General features: G+C 45.9%; 1 protein-coding gene across 1 annotated transcript in view; it reads right to left on the bottom strand.

Moving 5' to 3' along the window:
- TSPAN18 (tetraspanin 18) overlaps positions 1 to 12752 on the bottom strand; it is a 182614-nt gene extending 169862 nt beyond the window's left edge. Inside the window, exon 1 of the mRNA XM_088452633.1 lies at positions 12366 to 12752. The gene's annotated coding sequence lies outside the window, so the exon portion shown is untranslated. The remainder of the gene's footprint in view (positions 1 to 12365) is intronic.
- Positions 12753 to 15217: the final 2465 nt, after the last annotated feature.

Here is a 15217-nt window from a genome sequence, read left to right as displayed (position 1 = left end):
CACCTGCAGCGCGTTCATAAAAAGTTACTGTCAAGTTCAGAAACTTTGGCTAAGACCGTAAGCAGTCCAGGGACACCTAAATCCCGTTGTCCTGTTGTATCCAAGCGCCTGCAAACCACACCGTCAACTCCCTCCTCGTCAATTTCCTCCTTAGTCAGGATCGGAAGTAGTCCTGCAGGCCATGTCACTGGCATGACTGACTCTCCTATCCGGGATTCCTCTGGAGGATCCTGCATTGCTACGCCTACTGCTGCCGCTGCTGCTGTTGCTGCTGCTGGGAGTCGTTCATCATCCCAGAGAGGAAGTAGGAACACCACTACTTTTACTAAACAATTGACCCTCCAACAGTCCTTAGCGAGGAGGATGAAGTACGACAGCAGTCATCCTGAAGCAAAACGTATAACTGAGGCCTTGACTGCTATGTTGGTGTTAGACGTGCTTCCGGTATCCGCCATTAGTGCAGTGGGATTTAGACAATTGATGGAGGTAGTGTGTCCCCGGTTCCAAATCCCATCTAGATTCCACTTCACTAGGCAGGCGATACCGAGACTGTACAGAAACGTCAGAAAAAGTGTCCTCAGTGTCCTGAAAAATGCCGTTGTACACAATGTCCACTTAACCACGGACATGTGGACAAGTGGAACAGGGCAGACTAAGGACTATATGACTGTCACAGCCCACTGGGTAGATGTATCACCTTACGCAGCAACAGCAGCAGCGTCACCAGTAGCAGCATCTCAGAAACGCCAGCTCGTTACAAGGCAGGCTACGCTGTGTATCACCGGTTTCAGTAAGAGGCACACCGCCGACAACCTCTTAGAGAAACTGAGGGAAATCATCACCCAGTGGCTTACCCCACTTAGACTCTCCTGGGGATTTGTGATATCTGACAACGCCACCAATATTGTGCGGGCATTACATCTGGGCAAATTCCAGCACGTCCCATGTTTTGCTCACACAATAAACTTGGTGGTGCAGAATTTTCTGAAAAGCGACAGGGGCGTGCAGGAGACGCTTTGGGTGGCCCGAAAAATTTCTGGCCACTTTCGCCATTCAGCGACTGCGTGCCGAAGACTGGAGCGCCAGCAAACACTCTTGAACCTGCCCCGCCATCACCTGAAGCAAGAGGTTGTGACGCGGTGGAACTCAACCCTCTATATGCTTCAGAGGATGGAGGAGCAGCAAAAGGCCATACAAGCCTATACATCCACCTATGACATAGGCAAAGGAGGGGGTATGCACCTGACTCAAGCGCAGTGGAGAATGATTTCCGTGTTGTGCAAGGTTCTCCAGCCCTTCGAACTTGCCACACGTGAAGTCAGTTCAGACACAGCCAGCTTGAGTCAGGTCATTCCCCTCATCAGGCTTTTGCAGAAGCAGCTGGAGAAAGTGAAGGAGGAGCTAAGACGGAGCGATTCCGCTCGGCATGTGGGACTTGTGGATGAAGCCCTTCATTCGCTTTGCCAGGATTCCAGGGTGGTCAATCTGTTGAAATCAGACCACTACATTTTGGCCACCGTTCTTGATCCTAGGTTTAAAGCCTATGTGGTGTCTCTCTTTCCAGCCGACACAAGCTTGCAGAGGTGCAAAGACCTGCTGGTGAACACACTGTCAGCTGAAGCGGAACGTGACACGTCAACGGCTCCTTCTTCATTTTCTCCCGCAACTGGGGCTGCCAGGAAAAAACTTAGGTATCCTAAGCAACCCGCTGGCGGTGATGCAGGGCAGGCAGGACCAAGTTTGGACATCTGGTCCGGACTGAAGGACCTGGCAACAATTTCTGACATGTCTACTGTCACTGCATATGATACTGTCACCATTGACAGAATGGTGGAGGATTACATCGGTGACAGCATCCAAGTAGGCATGTCAGACAGTCCATACCTGTACTGGCAGGAAAAAGAGGCAATTTGGAGGCCCCTGTACAAGCTGGCTCTATTTTACCTGAGTTGCCCCCCCTCCAGTGTGTACTCCGAAAGAGTGTTTAGTGCAGCCGGGAACCTTGTCAGCGAAAGGCGTAGGAGGTTGCTTCCACAGAATGTGGAGAAGATGATGTTCATCAAAATGAATTATCAGCTCTTCCAGGGAGACCAGCCTCCAGAAGGTACAGAGGGACCTATGGTGGTGGATTCAAGTGGGGACGAGTTAATACTTTGTGAGGATGAGGATGTACACACTGAAGAGGGTGAGGAATCGGTGGATGAGGAGGATGAGGATGACATCTTGCCTCCGTAGAGCCAGTTTGTGCAGGGACACATTAATTGCCAGCTTGTTTTGTGGGGGCCCAAACGAACCAATCATTTCAGCCACAGTTGTGTGGCAGACCCTGGCGCTGAAATGATTGATTTGTTAAAGTGTGCATGTCCTGTTTATACAACATAAGGGTGGGTGGGAGGGCCCAAGGACAATTCCATCTTGCATTTCTTTTTTTTCTTTGCATTATGTACAGTTTGGGGCCTAGTTTTTCTAACTGCCATCCTGTCTGCCTCTGCAGTGTCACACCTAGATGGGTCACGTGTTTGTGCCGCCCACTCGTGTCGCTTAGCATAGTCATCCAGCTACCTCGGTGCAACCTTTTGGACATAAAAACACTATTGTGAGGTGTGAGGTGTTCAGAATAGACTGGAAATGAGTGGAAATTAAGGTTATTGAGGTTAATAATAGCATAGGAGCAGAGAAACCAACAAATTCTGTGATTTTAGCTGTTTTTATGCTTTTTTTAAAAAAAATACAGATCCAAAACACAAAACCCAGAACCCAAAACACGGAAGGGTGGTTTTGGCAAAACCAATCCAGATCCAAAACACGAAGAAAGATCCAGATCCAAAACCAAAACACAAAACACGAAAAGTGGCCGGTGCACACCCCTAATTGAAACCTATCCCGTGACCTATTGTTATTGTGGGTTAACATAATAAAACCACTCCATAATAATAAATTATAATCAGAATCCGAACCACTCCGAACACTGGGGATCTGAGTCCACCCGAGCCGCTGCTCGGGTGTGCCCGCCTGACTCGGATCCCACTTCAAGGCCGAACGTCAGCCTCCCGTAGTCAGATTCTCGCGAGAGTTCGTCTCTACACAAGACGCTGCGATTGGGACTCGGCGCCATTTCACTAGCATGCTGCGAACTGCTCTGCTGGTAGAGTGACTGTTTAGGAGGCACTGACCGCACGCTGATGTGTGCTGCGCTATACTCTGCTGATTAAGTGGCCTTGTCCAGACTCACTGGCCCTCATTCAGAGGCGCTCGCAAAATACGAGCGCTCGTTCTGAATGTGGGCGGCCGCTTCTCTTTTGAAGTGCGGCATCCTGGTCGCAAGATAAGCTGTGGGTTACCACCCACAGCTTTAGCAACCGACCAGGTTGATGTTCATGATGGTCAAGACCATCGCGACCATCGGGGCTTGCGATGAGACCTTGAGGTTGGGTCTCGGCAACCGCAAGCCCCAGGGAGCTTCCTGCTCTGATCGAGCAGGAAGCTCCCCACTGACATCACCGTTGATGTCAGTGCGGCCGCCCACAAAACGGCATGCGTTCCTTAAGGAACGCCTCCGTTTGTGGAACCACCCCCCCACCACGCCTACAAAACGGGGCGAGCTGTCGATCACCATCGACAGCCGCCCCTTTTGTAGTGAGCTCCGGGGCTTGCGCGTGCGCAGGGCCTAAACATCGACCCGCTTGCGAGCGGGTCTGAATGAGGTCCACTGTGTGCAAAAAAAAAAACGGTTTTTTTTTTGTGCTGTACTCCACTGTGTATACAGGTACTGTGACTTCTTGGGCCGTAGCCCTCTGCGTATACAAGCACCATCACTACTTGGGCCGTAGCCCTCTGTGTAGCTGTATAACAGCACTGTGACTCCCTGGGCCTTAGCCCGCTGTGTATACAAGCACTGTAACTCCTTGAGCATTAGCTCACTGCACATACAAGTACTGTGACTCCTAGGGCTGTAGCCACTGCGTGTTCATAGCACATAAGTACTGTGATAAGTTAACGCAATAAAAGTAAAAAAAACAAAACTATTTATTTGTGCTGTACCCCACTGCCTACTAGGACGGTGACTGCAGGCACCATGGCTCCTTGGGCCTTAGGGCCTGATTCAGACCTGGTTGCAAGGCTGCGTTTGCACGCAGCCTGACGATGTTTGCAATCTGCGCATGTGTACAAGACGCAGTGCGCGTGCCCGAACCAGTTGCTGCGATCGGGAAGCGTTCGCAGCCAGTACACAGATGCTCTGCAAGCATGAGTGACAGGACGTGTCATTTGTGTGTGGCGACAGGTGGTGGTCGATGGTAACGGGGGTGTGGTAGTGCAAACGCAGGTGTGTCTGTGCATCTGAACACCGTTTCAGGGGCGTGCATAATTAAGACACATCGTCAGTGTACACGTCACATGGCTGAATTAAACACAGCAGCACTCGCAGTGCTTGCGGTAGGGTACGGCCAGCCACAAGTGCTGCGTATGCGTCCGATGTTAGCCAATCTTACCGATTGTTTAATACACTTCCTGGAGATGATGTATGTTACTAAGAGAAAGTGGGCGTCATGTGTCAGGCTGGTGGGCATCTAATTTCGTACCGCGATCGCACGGCAAAACATAGTGGGTGTGCTAATGTCTTGCTAGCGATTGAGGGATTTGCATACTTTGACTGGCGATGGGTGCGTGCAAACGCAGCCTTGCGACCGGGTCCGAATCAGGCCCTTAGCCCTCTCTGTGTATACAAGCACTGTGACTCTTCATTTCTACCACTGCTGTGTGGCAAAGTTTCATAGATGTGCTTTAAACTGCGGTGTCTGTGCCGCTGCTCTGTCGCTTAGTAACCAGTCAGCTCACTGCAGCCTTTGACCAATAAGGGTGAAAACAATAGTGTGAGCTGTGAGGTGGTCTAAACTGACTGTAAATGACTGGAAATTGATGTTATTGAGGTTAATAATACTCTAGGAACAAAATAAGCCCAAATTATGTGATTAGATTTTTTTTTTACATTTTTGTAAAACATCCAAATCCAAAACCAGTCACGGTGGTTTGGCAAATACAAATACAAAACCGGACGACGAATCAGAGCCAAATCCAGCAAAAATGGTCCGGCGCACTTCCCAAATTATAATACAGGCAAATAAATCTGTAGTTTAAAAATAAAAAACTACCAAAAAAAAAGAAAAAAGTACCAAGGACACATGAATAACTGAATATGACACGGCTTTAATTTTCTCCGCTAAAAAAGGATAAGCAGCCAATGGTATTGTGCTATGTACTGCCCTATCTAAACTGTCCCATTTTATGCAATTTAAACTGAAACATTACAATTTCTCCAATAACATACAGAGCTTCCGACTCCCTAAGAAGAGTATTTTTAGGTATGATTTAACAAAGGCAAGATCACCTATTAGTGCTTTAGGGGGAAATGTATCAAACCATCTAAAGAATGGAGATGTGTCAATAGATCGACTGGGACAAAAGGTCGACACACTAAATGTAGATATGCAAGAAGGTCGACAGGTACAAATGGTTCGACAGGGTCAAAATGACAACATGAAAATGGTCGACACAAAAAAAGGTTGACATATGATTTTTTTGTTTTTTTAGGGTTGGGGTTAGGCACTTGCTGGAGGGCTAGGGTTAGACACTTACCCCAACAGTGAGGGTTAGGCACCAGGAGGGAGGGTTAGGCACAAGAAGGAACGGTTAGGGTCAGGCATCTACCCCGACTGTTAGGGTTAGGTACCAGGAGGGAGGGTTAAGGTTAGGCACCAAGGGGAGAGTTAGGGTGTAGATTAGGGCTAAAAACAAAATAAAATAAAAAAATCATGTGTCGACCATGTTCATGTCAACCTTTTGACCTTGTTGACCTTCTTACATATCTACATTTAGTGTGTCGACCTTTTGTCCCAGTCGACCTATTGACTGTCTGTCTAACATCTGGTGTCTATCTGGACACTTTCAACCATTTTATCTCCCCTATACTGGCTTCAACAAGCTCAGGTGTGCCCTTGGTTGATGCCAAGCTTTTAGAAGGAAAGATAAAAGCACAATTGTTTATTTGTGGGCACTGTGTGTGTGCGCACATGTGTGTGTATAATTATTATATATATATATATATATATCCTCCTGACAGCAATTTCGATCCGAGTGCAGCGTCCGTAGACACTGCGTTAGATCACCATCGCGGTGGCAGCACCGTCCAGTCTGAGCAGGACTCAGCTTATTTAGGCTGGCAGTTTGTGTGGCAAGGAATTCTAGTTCCACAGACATAGATCCTGGCCTCGACACTTCATAAGAAGCCCAGGCACGCCCCCGGAAACGCCACAGCATATCAATCATCCTGCAGCTTGGGGGATATGCGAGTGAGATTGTAAGACCCGTTCTGCGCAGACCCCAAACAAACGGAGTAGTACGTAAACCCAGGGTCGTAGCTAGGGTAATGTGGCCAATGCCATGGCACAGGGCACCACAGGTCAGGGGGCGCTGTTTGGGCCTGTCAAATTTCTGTTTATTATCATTCTCACTTGTAGCCTCCTCTTATTTCATCCCCAGCATCTCCTGGCCTCCCCTATCTCTTCCCTGGCCCTTCCCCATGAGGCCATTCCCCTTTTTAGGTGCATTATGTTCCTTTGAAAAATGAGGGGGGCGCCAATGCTCTTTCTGGTACAGGGCACCAAAAAGTCTTGTTACGGCTCTGCGTAAACCATCGGGGTTCCGTACACGAGAGAGAGAGAACACGAGAGAGAGAGAGAGAGAGAGAGAGAGAGAGACACGAGAGAGAGAGAGAGAGAGAGAGAGAGAGAACACGAGAGAGAGAGAGAGAGAGAGAGAGAGAGAGAGAGAACACGAGAGAGAGAGAGAGAGAACACGAGAGAGAGAGAGAGAGAGAGAGAGAACACGAGAGAGAGAGAGAGAGAGAGAGAGAGAGAGAACACGAGAGAGAGAGAGAGAGAGAGAACACGAGAGAGAGAGAGAGAGAACACGAGAGAGAGAGAGAGAGAACACGAGAGAGAGAACACGAGAGAGAGAACACGAGAGAGAGAGAGAGAGAGAGAGAACACGAGAGAGAACACGAGAGAGAACACGAGAGAGAACACGAGAGAGAACACGAGAGAGAACACGAGAGAGAACACGAGAGAGAACACGAGAGAACACACGAGAGAGAACACGAGAGAGAACACGAGAGAACACACGAGAGAGAGAGAGAGAGAGAGAGAGAGAGAGAGAGAGAGAGAGAGAGAGAGAGAGTCATTATTAAGTTTGGGAGACAAATGAATTGTAATTCTGATAGGGAACCTATATGTGCCGAGGACGGTGGCAGCGTGCTAAGTGGTGTTGCTTAATCCGATTGTAAATAACCGCCAATGGAAAATGCTAATTTATGGAGAAATACAAGAACCAAAATGCCAATCAGTACAGCTTATGTCACCATATACTCCCATTGTCCAGTAGGGGTACTGCTGTATCAGTCTAGTATCACAGCAGACATAGGAGACCTTGGGGAGAAAGATGTACACAGGATAATATATGTTTGCACTGCAATTAATTTTAATTGGAGAAAACTCATTTAACTTAACCAGAAAATCCTTTACTAAAGCAGAAGCATTTGTTCACAAAAGCTCCCAGGTCAGGACACATTCCAAATAACCTTTCCTCGTAATCAGCAGAACAATAGCCTAAAAATCAGTTTTAGGACCATGCATAAGATTTTAGGATGCGCTAAAGCTAGGTACATACTGCTACAATCATACTTTCCATGCGATTTTACACTTCCATTCGGAAGTCCCGTTGAAAGTGCTGATTCGTGCGTACACACCTTTACAATGTAACCTGCTATCCAGGAAACGCCTTTGTCTAAAATATCTGCTGAAAAGACACAAAGGCGGCACCGCTGCTGGAGGAGTATATGACGCATCGGACAGATAGGTGGAAAGTGCGTACACACTTCACTCCATACCAGCCTACTCTCTCGATTCGGCCAGGAGCCTCCTGAAAATCGTGTGGCATTCCCGCCCCCCCCCCCTCGGAAAATCGCAGCATTATGGGCCGCCCCCTGCTTCACAATGCCAGACATCTCGGCATTGTGTAGTGAGGGCGGGACCAAAATGACGTGATTGCGTGGTCAAGCCCCCCGCTCTGCCCCTTATTCCGGGTAATATCCCCGCCCGCACATAAGGGAAGAGGAAAAGCAAATAAGGGAAGAGGGCCCTGCTCGCAAGAGCTTACAATCTAAAGAACAAAATGACGTGATCGTGTGGTCACACACCCCCGCTCTGCCCCTTATTCTGGGTAATATCCCCGGCCGCACATAAGGGAAGAGGAAAAGCAAATAAGGGAAGAGGGCCCTGCTCGTGAGAGCTTACAATCTAAAGAACAAAATGAATGCCTGAAGAACAATATCTGTTAGATAGGTGTGTGGTTAAATTGCACAACGCTTATTCTGCAGTGGCACGGGATGGGCACCCTTACTGTGTCACTGCAGCTGGTGTCTGCCCATGGTATGGACTTTGCCGTCTAACATATACAGTAGATGACGGAAATGCATTATGCGGGTTGTTGTTACTAGTCAACCAGGGGAAGAATACGCACTGAAACTGTGGTTAAAAACAGAACATTAGGCAATATACCGGTTTGGGGCCCCTTACCTTGCCTCTATGGGGGGAGATTCAATTCAGAGGGATGGCAGCCAACTGCTGAAAATTTGGGCAAGGTACTTTGCGGCCAGTATCATCACTATTTTTTCCCCTGCTACCCATACAGGTGTGCAGGAAACATAGCAATATTTGGTTAACGTAGCAAGTGGTAATATGTGTAGCTAAACAACATAGCAGCACATCATGCTAAAAGCACACACAAATGGCTTAGAATAGCGTTCCCTACACCAGTCCTCAGAGTCTCCTAACAGTGCATGTTTTCCAGATCTCCTAGTTGGTGCACAGGTGTATTCATTACTAAGTGGCACATTTTAAAAGATCCACAGGTGGAGCTAATTATTCCACCTCGTAATACTGAGATCTGTAAAACATGCATTGTTAGGGAACCCTGAGGATTGGAGGTGGGAAACACTGGCTTAAGCTGGTCACACACTAGACCAACTTACATTCAACCAGCCAACTAGTTGATTGGTTGGAATGAAAATCTGGTAACGTATGGGAGCAACTGATGATCAGAAATTTGCTCCTAAAACAGATGAAAATGGACGTCAGACAAGTTTGTTAAATGTTTGATCTAAACTATTTGTTTTTGTCCATTTTCCGGCGTTTGGGAGCAAATTGCTGATTGTCATTTTGCTTTCATACCTTACCAGATTTTCATTCCAACCAATCAACTAGTTGGCTGGTTGGACAGGTAATCTTTAGATGTGTGGCCAGCTTTAGAATAACCGAAGCTCCTCATTCTCCAGTGGGCCCTAGGCAGCAGTTCAGGCTGCTTAATGGCTTATTTGGCTGTGATAAAAGTTATGTTTCATAAAACAAACAAAAACTCACATGCAAAGAATGTGTTCTACTTACAAATATTTCTTAATTTTCTACACCCCCTGCTCCCTGGCATGGCTTAATAAGAAGGGGTGCAGCAACATTAATGGCGTGTAATACACAAGCTAGCACCACTAAAGTACTTGTTCCCAGACAGTTCTGAATGGCACACAAGGTGTCATTGGGGTATTGGGGGGGGGGGGGGGGGGGGGGTATGTAAGTGTTAAAGGTGCATACACACGATCAGATTTTTCCCTCAGATATGGACGATAACGATTTAAAAATCGTTCAGTCGTTCATATCTGAAGGAAAATCGTTCATATCTGACATGCCTGAACGATGGACGATCAACGATGCGCGTTCCCGTTTGTCAGATAACGATATCTGACATCTGATGGGTTTGCAGTCAGACTTGGACGATTCCATTCATTTTAATGCAGTCAAAAATCGTTCAATCGTTCAAATCGTTCAAAACTTTGGTCAAATCGTTCAAATCGTTCAGTCGTTCATCTGACAAATCTGACAAGTCTGACAAATCTGACCGTGTGTACGCTCCATAACACTCCACCATGTGCCCCCAGAACAGCAATGTAGCGACACTGATATTTCCTTGCACCCTGTAGAAATGAGCAGGGATTTGTTACCGTTATTAATGGGCACAGCTGGACATTGTGGTGGCACTTCACAGATAATTTCATTTCTGCCACCTAAGGGTCATATTTATGTGGTTGCAAAAAAAGTTTTCCCCACTGAAAATTGCTCTTTTTGCCAGTGATTGGAATTTAAGGGTACCGCCATTGATGCCTATTGCGGAGCAGGGCCGTAACTAGACTTTTTGGTGCCCTGTGCCATAAAGAGCATTGGCACGCCCCTCATTTTTCAAAGGGACATAATGCACCCAAAAAATGGCCATGTCTTCATGGGGAAGGGCTAGGGAAGAGATAGAAGAGGCCAGGAGATGCTGGGGATGAAATAAGAGGAAGCTACAAGCAAGAATGATAATAAACAGAAATTTGACAGGCCCAAACAGCACCCCCTGACCTGTGGTGCCCTGTGCGATGGCACCGGCCGCACTGCCCTAGCTACGGCCCTGTTGCGGAGTATCTACAGTGACAGCCATCGCTAGGGCTCTCTGGTGAAGGCTTGCCTATCCCTACATAACAAGTACAGAGGCAATACAAGGACCACCACTGACCTTCATTCATCAGGATGGCGTTAGCAGCCCTGAGGCGCAAGAAAAACATATTTTATTAATTAAAGCATTTCAGAATTTGTAAATAGTAAAATATTTTTTCCATCTTTTACCCATTTATTTTTTTTCATACCTTTTATTTTTGGTAACGAAGTGAATCTGGCAGCCCACGTCAGGCTTCCACACCCACTGCGCATGTGTGAATCAGAAGCGCTGGCACCTGCATGGCATGCTGTAAATGCACTCCCACCGCTGCCAGCCAGTATCGCCAGCGAGACGAGCATCGCACAGCCAGCTGGAGACTTATTGATAAATCGAGGTAAAAGTGATAGAAAATTTATGTTACCGCCCCATCTTGATAAATAGGCTCCTAAAAAGGTATTAATGTACCTTTTATACAGTATATTACAATAAACTTTTTTTTTTTTATCTGATTCTGTCCAGAATAATATATATTTTATTTATTTTATTTTTTTAATTATTTATTTTTAATATTATAATAGCAGCTGACTGCAACTTTATCATGATAGAAAAAAAAATGAATAAGTGCAAAAATAAAAAATTTAAAAAGCAGCTGTAGATCAAGTCTACATTCATACTTTCTCCAAAATTTGTTTTGCTTGGTTTAAAAAAAAAAAAAAAAAAAAAAACACACACATCAAAAATACTTTCTGTAACTGTTACACATATTTATCAACTATTGCTGAATACATTCAAAGACATTAAACACCTAAGTTTTTTTTTACTTTAAAAAAAATTAAATTTTAAAAGCCAAAAATGTAGTTATTTTGTGCAAACAAACCCCAATGATCTACTATAGATTTGGATATAGTAAATGCCCATTATCTCCAAAGATAAGACAGTCTGCAGCCAGGTACAGGAGGCTGATAACAAGTGCATGAAACAGTTTTCAGTCATCTTGTGTAAATAGCAGCATTGTTATATCACAATAGCAGTTATAGGGGGCTGTCAATGTGATATCCCTGGCTGGCCCCCTGCCCTCCCCACCCACAAACTCTGATACATGTATTTTATGAATAACTTTACCATACAAGGTGCTACAAGCAGGAGCCTGGCTCAGCCTCACACCCAGGGTGTAAGCAGGTAATTTATTATTATTTATTTTTATTTTTTTTGGGTGGTGGTACTCAGGGGTACGCACTTTTTTTTTAACTATTTTTTTTTCCATTATAACCAGTTCTAGAAACCAGGAGAAAATAAAAAATAAAGAAAATAAAAAAATAAATAAATAAAAAAAAAAAAATCACTGAAATAATAATCAGATAGGAATAAAAATGAGCATCTGCACAATTATCCTGAGAGTGGAAGCTACTATACCTTGTAACAACTTTAGGTAAGTAGATAGATTGTGAGCTCTTCGGTTTAGTGTGCACACTGAATGTGTGACCTCCTGTGCTAGGTCCCCTAGTGTCACTGTGCACACGTGTGTAACCCTATGCCGTCCACATGCCTGTCTGCACACTGCTGCGTAAATAACACAAACACCGGTCCATGTAAAGTGCCAGTACTGCTGCAGAAGCTCTTGGAAGGCACACCTGCCAGTCATAGCTCTGGCATGGGATATTTAAATACACATCTGTAAATATAGCTGATGAGTGCTAAGTAGGGTCTGAGCAATCCCTACAGGTCTCAGTGCACTGGGTTACATGCATACACTTATTATATCAGACACAACCAAACTTCACACTCACCAGTTAGTTACAGGGACTGGAACTGTGGAACTATCCGAAACTCTCTCCAGCAATTAGCCCACGGTAGGAGTTGCTGGGTGGAGGTGGAGACGCTCTTTAACCCAATTTGGGAATAGGTCCAGGGTTCTCCAGCCGGGGTCCGCTGGGTTACAGTCCAGGCAGTGGTGCTGTGTTTGTGGGGAGCAGGCTCTCAGGCTCCTTGGGGCAGGGGGGGCAGATTTGGGAGGGGTGTCTGTCACATGCTGCCAGCCATACACCCCAGCAAATGCAGCTATGCAAGTGAGGGCAGCTCTCTCAGGGATGTCTCTCTGCAGCGCCTGTCTCACCCGGTACAATGCGCTGTATGCAGAGTGTCAGCCAGCACATTACAGTCTGCTGCCAGACTCTCTCTCTCTACAGCTGTAGCATTAGCAGGGAGGGAGGGGAGGAGTCACATTACACTGTCCCCGCCCCCTGCACAGCCTACCTCTCTGTCTCATTCATACATACATATCCCTCAGCCACACACACATGACACTAGTCTGTCAGTGTACCCCCCTCTGCTGTCACCTAGCACATGCTCAGGACTGCAAACTATTCAAAGGGATTTTCTGGCAAGTTTGCACAATGATAGATACAAATCTACTTAAAGCCCTTTTGTTAAGAAAACAAGGAGAATGTACTCTATATATACATAGATAGATATACATATATATATATACTGTGTAAACGAAGGAGAATATATATATAGATAGATAGATAGATAGATATACACTGTGTAAACGAAGGAGAATGGATATATATATATATATATATATATATATATATACATAGTACTGTATATATACAGTGCCTTGCAAAAGTATTCACCGTCCTTGGCTTTTTTACCTTTTTTGTTACATTACAACCTGTCATTTATTTTTTATTTTTTTATCTGAATTTTATGTGATGGATCTGCACAAAATAGTCTAATTAAAGTGAAATGAGAAATATATATAAAAAATAATCTTTAAAAATAAAATTCTGAAAATTGCCATGTGCATATGTAATCACCCCCTTTGCTATGAAGCCCCTCAAAGGTTCTGGTGCAACCAATTACCTTCAGAAGTCACATAATTAGTGAAATGAAGTCCACCTGGGTGAAATCTAAGTGTCACATGATCTGTCAGTATAAACACACCTTTTCTGAAAGGCCCCAGAGGCTGCAACACCACTAAGCAAGAGGCATCACACCATGAAGACCAAGGAGCTCTCCAAACAGGTCAGGGACAAAGTTGTTGAGAAGTACAATTCTGGGTTGGGTTATAAAAAAATATCCAAATCTTTGATGATCCCCCAGAGCACCATCAAATCCATCATCATCATCAAATGGAAAGAACATGGTACCACAACAAACCTGCCAAGAGAGGGCCACCCACCAACACTCACAGACCGGGCAAGGAGGGCATTAATCAGAGAGGCAGCACAGAGACCAAAGGTAACCCTGAAGGAGCTGCAGAGTTCTACAGCAGAGACTGCTGTATCTGTGCATGTGACCACAATAAGCCGTACACTTCAGAGAGCTGGGCTTTATGGAAGAGTGGCCAGAAAAAATCCATTACTTATGCTGGCCATACACGCTACAATTATCGGGACGATCCGCCCGATATCGGCGGATCGCTGCGATAATTGTAGCGTGTGGGGGGGGCGACCGAGGGTTAAATATTGCTCGGTCGGGCATGCTGGATTGTCCAGCATGCCCGTCCGATGCGATATTTAGCGGGTAAACTGTCGGCCGCATCGGGCAGTGTATGCCCAGCGGAGCCGACAGACAGACATTTCCTGTGTTCCTTCCTACGGAAGGAACAGGGCAATGTCTCCACCCCCGGGGGCGGAGCGCGGATGTCGGGCTATACACTGTGAGATTTCTCTCACAGTGTATGCCGGCGACTTCTGCGGCTGGCAGGCTGCCAGATAAAATGTCTGTCGGTCTGACAGGCATTTTATCTGGTAGTGTATGCCCAGCATAAGTGATAAAAATAAGAAGACACGATTTTAGTTTGCCAAAAGGCATGTGGGCGACTCCCCAAATGTAGGAGGAAGGTGCTCTGGTCAGATGAGACTAAAATTTAACTTTTCGGCTACCAAGGAAAACGCTATGTCTGGCGCAAACCCAACACATCCCATCACCCCAAGAACACTTTCCCCACAGTGAAACATAGTGGTGGCAGCATCATGCTGTGGGGATGTTATTCAGCAGCAGGGACTGGGAAACTGATTCGTGTTGAGGGAAAGATGGATGGTGCTCAATACAGGGATATTTTTGAGCAAAACCTGTTTCAGTCTGCCTGTGATTTGAGACTGGGACGGAGGTTCACCTTCCAGCAGGACAATGACCCGAAGCATACTGCTAAAGCAACACTCGAGTGGTTTAAGGGGAAACATTTAAATGTGTTGGAATGGCCTAGTCAAAGCCCAGATCTCAATCCAATTGAGAATCTGTGGTCAGACTTGAAGATCGCTGTTCACAAACGGAAACCATCCAACATGAAGGAGCTGGAGCAGTTTTGCCTTGATGAATGGGCAAAAATCCCAGGGGTAAGATGTGGCAAGCTAATGGAGACTTATCCAAAGCAACTTGCAGCTGTAATTGCCGCAAAAGGTGGCTCAACAAAGTACTGACTTTAGGGGGGTGAATAGTTATACACGCTGAACTTTTCTGCTATGTTGTCCTAAATGTTGTTTGATTCACAATATAAAAAAAAACACAACTTCACAGTTGTAGGCATGTTCTGTGAATGAAATGATGCACACCTTCACACAATCCATTGTAATTCCAGGTTGTGAGGCAACAAAACATGAAAAAACGCAACGGGGGGGGGGGGAATACTTTT

This window comes from Taudactylus pleione, unplaced genomic scaffold (genome assembly GCF_031769625.1).
Source record: "Taudactylus pleione unplaced genomic scaffold, aTauple2 ptg000555l, whole genome shotgun sequence".
Taxonomy (NCBI): Eukaryota; Metazoa; Chordata; class Amphibia; order Anura; family Myobatrachidae; genus Taudactylus; species Taudactylus pleione.
The sequence above is the reverse complement of the archived record's forward strand: the minus strand, read 5'-3'. Positions and strand labels throughout refer to the sequence as shown.